Source organism: Cygnus olor, chromosome 6 (assembly GCF_009769625.2).
Source record: "Cygnus olor isolate bCygOlo1 chromosome 6, bCygOlo1.pri.v2, whole genome shotgun sequence".
Taxonomy (NCBI): domain Eukaryota; kingdom Metazoa; phylum Chordata; class Aves; order Anseriformes; family Anatidae; genus Cygnus; species Cygnus olor.
In genome coordinates this window covers 16,170,829-16,179,860 of record NC_049174.1, presented here as the reverse complement: position 1 = coordinate 16,179,860, position 9,032 = coordinate 16,170,829, and the positions used below count along the sequence as shown (strand labels likewise).

Here is a 9,032-nt window from a genome sequence, read left to right as displayed (position 1 = left end):
GTGTAGTTTTGTTTTTGCAATCCCTACACCCGAGGCGAGGCGGGGAATGCACGACTGCTCAGAAGTGCTAACATAGTTGTTTTACTTTATATACCCCAGCTCCGCTGACAGGTCTACATCACCATACCAGGAACAATTCTGATTGGTTTCCTAAAAGAAAGTATCCTGTGAGAGGGGACCCACTCTATGTAACCATACACCACCTGTTGGTTTGACTGACAATACTAATTTTAGAAGCACAGAAGGGATTCACTGAAGAAACAGCATCTGTTCCAAAGATTTTGGTTTATAATTCAGTTTGGTTTATAATGTACAATTTAGAAGCCATTGCAAATTTCCTAAGTTATAAGCACAAGAGGAAAAATTAATAAGAACTTTGGCAGAGGACATAGGCAAGTCAGTAGTAGTCATGTCAGTGAGATTTAGCCTTACTTTCTTGCCTTATAAAACGTACAAGAAACTACCAAATGCATCTGTCAATCACCAGACTAAATAAGTAAACTGATCTCAGCCATGTGGCTGTATGCTATTAGAATATACTGTTTAAATGCATGTTTGTTTGTTTGTTTTTTTCCCCATAACAGTAAATTGTAAAATTGTATTTGCAAATGTATAGATTTGACTATTGATTCTTTTTATTTCCTTTATGATTTTTCTGTTGGATATTCCAAGCAGTTGAGCTTAAACACTAGTATCCAGAGTGCAGAAGTAAAAACTTGGTTAGCATAATTTAACATAGATAACTACTGTAATTGCTTAAAAAGTAGATTTTAAGTCCAACATTTTTTTCTAGACCTGTGGTGGCCTCGTGCATACTGAAGATTTAATCATTCATGGACTAGCATATTAGTTTGCAAACTTCCACTGCTGCAGCTTCTCCAGTCTGTGCAGCTAATTGTACTGTTAGATTGGTTCCCTCAGAAATAGTGGTCAGAATTAGAAGAGTGTTCTTGTCTATAGACGGGAGTTTTATCACCACAGCTCCACACCTCCCTGTTTTCATTGTTGTTGTCTTATTCAAAGATCCATTTCTTTCCCTATAAAACTGAATATATCTAACTCATGTAGCAAACTCTTTAAGCACATAATTGTCTCATAAGACTATTTATGTGGTTAAAGTCAAGCTTGTGCTTAGCCTTTTTGGTAAGTGGCTGTGTGCTTTTACCAAGATCCACACTGAAAATGATCCCCTGAGCACATCCCTGAGAGCTATCCTTATAATAGGTTTGCTCCCACTAAGGAAGGAAGGAGACCAACAGCTTCATAGTACCAATTCCATCTCTCAACCAAAAGGCTCTAGTAGTGTAAAATGCCAAACATTAAGAAAAGTACAACTGGGAAAGGCAGTATAAAAAGAATACCTAGAAAATTAAACACAGGTTGGAGTTTTGTAATACCAGCTAAACTTGTGTTTGAAAGCGATCTGAAGGAACCTTCAGCAAGAGCTCCAGAAACTGCCAACAACAGAGACCACCACCACTATAGTTCTTGTGAAGGGTGTTACACTATGGCTAACAGATCTGAAATAAACGAGAAAGGACATACTGCTGTGGTCTTTGCCCTTCAGTTTATCCATCCGTACTACAGTGGTCTCTGCCCTTTAAATTATCCATTCCTTAACATCAACTTTACTGCTACACCTGGCATGCAGCAGTAACAACAGCAACAGAAACTGGAATAGCCTCTTATACTGGTACCATCTAGACTCTTGCAGAGGTTAAAAGTCAGAGTACTATGCCTCATATTTGACTTCTGGTGCAAGTAGATGTCAGAGAACCTAATTTGTCTGCATAAGACTTAGCATGATAACAAATGCACCTCATTAGCAGAGAGGAAAAGTTGTCTTCTACTAAAGGATACAGAATGTCTGAAGAAATCTGTGTAAAGGTCTGATTCTAGAGATGCTAAAATAACAGATGGCATTTTTTTCTGTACTTGAACACTCAAATATTCAGTGAAAAATCAACTTGGAGAAAACACAGTCTAAAATCTGCAAATTTAACAATTAAAAAAGAAAAATGCCAGCTTATTCATGATGTCTAAGTCAAATAAACAATGAAAATGTTTATGAAATTGTGATAATTTCTAAGTGAGAGAAATGTGAAAACTGTCACTTTTGAAGATGAGATGGCCAGAAGTTCAATTTTTGCAATTTCAATCAAGTCAGCAACAATTGCTAACAATAGACATTTATAAGAAAAAGCATTGTGCTGTATTCAAATATATAAACAGAATATTCTGGATTTTTAATAAAAGTCCCTTCCCATTTTTTTTCCCCAGAAGGTATACATTGCCTTTGATCACTACTAAATCTATTTGCATCCTAATAAAAGTTTGTACTTTCTCAACTTTTTCTTTTGTTGGTGGATTCAGAAATGAGATCAGTGAAATATTTCTTTCATTCTCTTAAGGAAATACGAATAATTTACATCCCATGCTTTAACAGACGGTCAGCCCAGTGTGATTTCTGCATGCTTAGTGTCACATAGTGTATCTACAATACAAAGGAGAAGGACGAGTTCAGTGTTCACACTGTGTAGCAAAGACATTGCTAATAAAAACATGACATTATTTCTTTGCTTCAGGATCAAGGAAAAATTAGATCAAGATAACGACGAAGATTTTTTTTTTTCACAGGCAGACAGAAAAACTGGGGATTATTATTCAAGTTTCAGCATTTGCTTCAGGCTGCTATTATTTTAAGTAGAAACTATTTATTGTCAATGTTACTACAGTATATATATTATACTGTAAGCCAACAATACACTTGAGAAATAGCAGGTGATGTTAAACATAATGAAACATTGCGGTACGGATACCAACAACCACTTTGTATGTGATTCACCTTGTTCAACTCTAATAATCCCATTGACTTGATGAGCGTAGCTAAACGAAAGAAACAATTACTTGAGTAGGCCCACATGAAGGTAGCTTGAAAGCTCAATAGTAATAGAGCTTAGAAACAAAACCTTTCTTTCTAAAATATTGAAAGCTTCAAATAGCTGCTTGGGCAAGTTTTCAACTTATTTCAGTTCCAGTGAAATGAAAATTCCTAGTTTGCTTTAAAACAACAACAACAAAAAAAACCCACAAATTTTCTTTATAATTTCTTAATCAGCAGTGGTTTGCTATGTGCTGCAGCTGCAAAGCCAATATAACATAAACCCTGCTTTCTTTCCTAGGGTTCTGTTCATTTGTCTACAGGTTAATTTGCAAACTGCATGGAAAGAACCAGTATTTCTCTCATTTCCTTCTCTACTTCTACTTTCCCTTGGTTCTTTCATAATTTTTGTCCTTTCCTATGCGATGTGTTTTATACCTCCTTCTGTATACTATTTTCATGTCATTCTGCCTCCAAACTGAATATATAAACCCAAGTGTGCCATGAAAAAAATCATTTGGTTATTTTAAATAAAACTTCTCACATATAAGAAGCTGTCCTGAATCCTTACAGGACTGGTAAAACACAACTTGAAACGTAGTTATATCTTATATCCTTGCTGAATTTCCAATTTTCTGAAGCCTACTTCTGAAAAAACAATTGGTTTCAGTTCTTCCTCCCCTTTCACAGTCCTTCCTTCTTTAACCTTAGAAATGACTAAAAAATTCTTAACCATTAAACCATTAAATTCTCACCTGAAATCAACACACAAAAATTTCCACTACCCTCATCAACTCCCCTTCCCCTGTAAATCCTATAAACAGTGCTTTGTAATGAAACTTAGGGAACTTTAAATACACACTATAAACTGCATGATATTAAGAACCATGTTTGTGTGCTGCAGCTGGCTTCTGAAAAGCTGCTACATTTTCAAATGCTAACATCTCTTATCTGAGATATTGTACATGTTAATGCAAGATCTATTAATCCTTTTCAACATGAACTAAAACTTGCTTGAAGAAAATAGCTTTACTTACTACTGAAAAAGGTACTGTTAGTTGCTCCCACCATAGAAAAGATACCTAAGGCACTAAGCAATTTTTCAAACTACTCTAGTTATTTCATGTCTGAACAACTTACTGAGAACTGTGACTAGATTTGAAAGGGTGTGGAATAGTTATCAGGATCCATATACAATAACTTCATGTTGATAGTTGTCACTTGTCATATCCTTGGAAATATCTATGGAGAAGATTTACAGACATTGCATTAGAGCTCATATTTAGCAAGTTTTCCCTACGTGTTTTTTTTTTTTTTTAATTTCAAATACATGTTTACATATGCAAAACAAGGAAGGCATGTAAAAAAAATACTTAGCTCCTCACCTGAGAAAACGTTGTCCTATCAACAACGCCTGAGACACCGAGTAAAGAATATATTTACTAATGTCTAACCATTCCATTTCTTTTCGCAAAATAATAATAATTAAAATCTTAACACTGGGGACAAATATTAACTTGAACAGAGACACTCCTTAGAATTTAATAGATGCATGTGCCCCATCAAGTTTTTCATACCTTTTACCAGCAGCCTGGGCATCAACAATTTATAAAAAGAGAAGCAAAAAAGTAAACAAACAAACCAAGAAACAAACAATCAAAAAATTAACGTGTTTCATAACTGATACATTCCCTGGGATCATTTGGAGCAATAGCTGTGCTACTCATTGGCAAAAGAAGGTTGCCAGTTTTTTTCTTTATCTGTTTATAAACAAACCTTTCTACTGTTTCGTAAGAAAAACATATGACAGAACAGAGGCACAGATTTCTGTTTTGCCTTATGTATTATTTAGAAAAGTTTAAAGAAAATTATTTATTTATTTACTTAAGTAAAGTCATGTTATGTGCATCAGGGAAAAAAAGCCCACCTCATATATAACATAAAGTTCAAGTTATTTCTACAGACTGACAATCAAGAAGAAAAGCAAGAGCCACCCAACACCTTAGGCAACTTTGCTGAGGTATTAAGATCAGAAGGCACTGAATACTACTTTCATTTTTACAGAATGGCTTTTTAAACAGGAAATCTTATAAGCCATACTTAAAAGTTCCACTGATAAAAGATCATTTATTATAGGGTGGGTTGATTTCATTCTTTGAGATATCTGATATGTATTCTGTCAGTCCTCTGAATGCTATTACAGTTAGAAACAATGTATTCTTTGAAATCTTTAAACAACATATGCAGAGGAGGGGTTTAGCAGAAATGTAGTTGTATGGGATCCACTGGGTGTTTAATACGTCTCCATTCCATTTTGGAAAAAACTTTTTTTTTTTTTTTTGTGAAAGATACAGTGTAAATAAAAAGAGCAAGAACATCAGTCCTTAGTTACTATATTTATGTGCACATATACACAGCCTTGTGACTCTTTCATGGGCAGAATGCCATTGACTTTCCTATAATTTCAAGCGAGTGATTTATGTGATCAGGTGAAGACATGTACATGATATTTTTTCAGCTCATTTCCTCTCTACGACTGTGCTTTAATTTGGAGAGAAATCTAGGTTTCTACCAGCCAACCTGCATACTGTTTGAAACATGTTTAATGTTTTGGTATTATGATTGAAGCAACTGTCAAAATATTTAATTCCCTATTTTGCACAGATGACATCAACTTGGATGTAGCACAAAGATGTTGTGCTTCTTAAACCCTTGTATGCTCCCTCTGGGAAGTGTGAGTGCATTGTTGTCACATATAAATCCAGTGTAGGACTAATCAATGTTTATAAAAAGAATGACAAATTGTTGCACAATAGGCAGTTGGAGAAAAAACGTGCATCTGTTGTATTATACAAGCCACATGCAGTACACTAAATAGATAAATGAGTAACAGGAATCATTTGCTAACTATGACTTCGAAAACGTGAATCAGAAGGACCAAGGTGAAGAACAGATAGTCCCAAGTCTAACTAGATGTTCTGTGCCAGTCAAACAGCCAGCCAAAACAGGTCTTTTCCTCAGCCAATTGTTTTAATGCTGCAAGTGGATGACACTCCAAATGTCCTCCTCTTTCTCTGCAGGGAGCTTTCCAACTCAAAAAGACACCTAGTCTCTGAATTCAAGAGATGAAAACAAAAATTTCATCTTGCTAATGATTGCCCTACAATCCAAATGACTTTTCAGTTCAGGTTTTGTCTGTATCCTGAATGTATGCTGCAGGTCTTTAGCAATTTTACCACTGGGGAAGAATCCCCTTGGCTAAACTAAGGATGAGCTTAGAAACTAGCTGGGGTATTGCTTCATAAATCCACTCCTTTGGACCACAATGACATGCATCAACTGGAAATGGACTGCTTTGTCACAGCAATCCAATCCTGAAAACAGAAGCTATATAATTCTCCATTATGCTGCCTTAAAGAGATTCCCTGTTCCATGAAGACGTTATTTGTACTAAGTATGCATTAGACAAGGTTTGCAATAATTAGCTACCAGTTCTTTAGAAGCCCAGCCCCTTCTGGAAATGTCTCAATGCTGTTAGAAATAAGGTAACACAGTATTTATTATACAGGAATAGATATAAACAGTAAAGTAGTACAGTATAAACTGTGCTACAGTTTACGAGCTTTATGCTGTAAACAGTATAAACTCATAATTTCTCATTCTGCAAGCTGAGTTTATGTCTGAATTCTCTATATAAAGTAGTAGGAAGAACTATTGATGGATTGTCATCAACTGAATTAGTACAAAACAGTTGGTACTGCTGAATCAGCAAGGAGATATGCATTATTTATAATGTCTCCCTTTTCCCATCATCTTATTCTATTAGATTTGTCTAAAAAAACATAAAGAAAAAAAAAAAACAAATTAGAAATCCCAGTCTAACAAATGCTGTGCACAGGTGAATTTTTATTAATGATGATTTATAGAGAAACCAAAATACAAATTGTAACCTACATATAAACCAAATAACACTCAAAGACTCATTTTCTCCTCACACATGATCAGCACCCAATAATGGACACAGCAAACAAAATGAACACCCTCTTGAATCAGGTATTTTGCGGTTCAGTCCATCTGATCCTCTGAAGCATGCAGAAGAACAGGATCATGTTCCAAATTGAAGCTAACCTCTGTTGGCCTCACAAGTTCAAGATACACTCCTTGAAGCCAGAGTTTCTCTTTAAACCTATTAAAAAAAAGCCAGTTAATATTTCCTATATTTTAAAATGGTGGCTGTTGCAGCATTTCCTTTCATAATCAGCACCGTGGTAGTTGACATAGGCTGTTGGTCTTAAGGCAGTAAGAGATCAAAGAGCAAATGCAGAGTGACTCCAGACAGAACATAAATTATAAAGTAACAGTCCCAAGATATAAAAACTCTCTCACCCCTGAACACATTACTACAAAGCACATGAAGTTCTAGCATTATTAACTACAGTTGGCTATCAGAGCCTAAATTCAGAAGGCAAGATATAATCTTGTGCAGGAAGTCAACACAAAAACTATTGACTTGAAATACCTCACTTAATCTCCTCAAAGTGCATAATGGAAGGCTTTGGCATCTTAAATCAGTTAATAATTGCTCCTGTGCTAGTAGGATTGCTACTAATACTTCTAAAAAGATGCTTACCTAGTAGAAAACTTTGCTTGCATATTCATTTATTGAGACTTCATGTTCTAGATGTATGGCATTGAAATGAGGCCTACTCTCCTAAGGAACATTTTCCTTTTGCTTATTAAAGGTCCAAAATATTACAAATTTCTGCATGGCACAGCAGACAAGGAGCTGCTTTATCAACTTCACAACTTTGTCCTGGAGGCTTCAACTATTTTATTCATTAATACATCACAATTTTTAAATGTAGATCACATAACGTGGGATTATTTTGCAGACAAATAGTCCTTCACTGCGGTCACATGCTACCTGAGTATTACGATTACTTAGAGATCCAATATTTGGTTAATATGCTGATCTTTCACATAATAAGAATAAGAAATCAATGGCTACTAGAGGTTTTTGTGCACGTTTCTTTTAGCATTTTAATAAACAATAATAATAATGAATAATGTACTACAGTAATACAAGAGAATTAGTGTCTATGCATATATATCTGCACATACAGAAAATATCAACTGCTCTACTTAGGCAACATGCTCTTGCAAAGAAAATGATTCAAGGCTTATGCAAAATGTACAACGGTGTTCTGCAAATGTTAAATAGGAAAGATATGTATAGCAACTACTTTCTCCCTTAAAAAGGAAATGCTAATGGGCTAAAAATCAGTGTATTCTAATGTCATGTCAAAAGCCGATCTGCACAACAAAGGAAAAATACTTAAGTGATATCAACCTGAACTTCTGGAATACTTTTTACCTTCGAGTTGTAGGTAATATTGTTCAGTTGTAGGTTAATATTAAGATTAATATAGCTAGATATAAAAAATAAATCACCAAACTAAATATCTTGTTCCACATAAATTCACTTTTCTATTGTATTACAAGGTCTTTAAACTAACAAAATTTAATACCTTCTAGTGCAGGATTAAGCACAAAAAGCAGTCACAATATGTGCTTCATTTACATTATGCAAAAATTCATAGGAACAGAAAGTGTTTGATGGGTGCTTCATAAATTAAAGTTTTTAGAGCTATTTGAGTATTACAAGATGTAGAACAGAGAAGCTGCAAATTACCTTAATGGGAGATGTTTAGTGAGTGGCCTTTGATCTCTCACATAAAATGTGTCCTGGGTTTGTAGTAGTTCACCTGTGGTGACATTCACTTTTTCTGAAAAATATCCATCTTTCCATTCTGATTTAGTCTGAGTTACGGTGGAAATTTCTGGGGTTTTATTTTTCTCTGAAACAAGACATGTACATCAGTAAGTGGAAATTAGGTTCTCAATTAATATGGCAATGTGCCTTAAAGCATGCAGCTGGCCAGGGTGAGTCACCTATCACTGTTACAACAGCAGAACAGTGTGCCTTCCCAACTTCATTGCTGGCAACACAGATATATTTCCCAGTATCAGCAAGGACTACATTTCTTTTTAAGAGGTAATAGGTATCTCCTAATTTCTCAATCTGTAAAACAATAGAATGCACATAGGAAATTATAAGGAGCATAAAGCAAAATGTATTATCGTTCTCCAA

The 9,032-nt window shown here is 35.0% G+C and overlaps 1 protein-coding gene across 4 annotated transcripts in view; it reads right to left on the bottom strand.

Annotated features, from left to right (window-relative positions):
- Positions 1 to 6,767: 6,767 nt before the first annotated feature.
- CCDC141 (coiled-coil domain containing 141) overlaps positions 6,768 to 9,032 on the bottom strand; it is an 84,072-nt gene continuing 81,807 nt past the window's right edge. For all 4 annotated transcript variants that reach the window (XM_040561822.1, XM_040561824.1, XM_040561825.1 and 1 more), the window contains 3 exons: positions 8,834 to 8,963; positions 8,574 to 8,739; positions 6,768 to 7,067 (listed from right to left, as the gene is read on the bottom strand). The gene's annotated coding sequence lies outside the window, so the exon portion shown is untranslated. The remainder of the gene's footprint in view (positions 7,068 to 8,573; positions 8,740 to 8,833; positions 8,964 to 9,032) is intronic.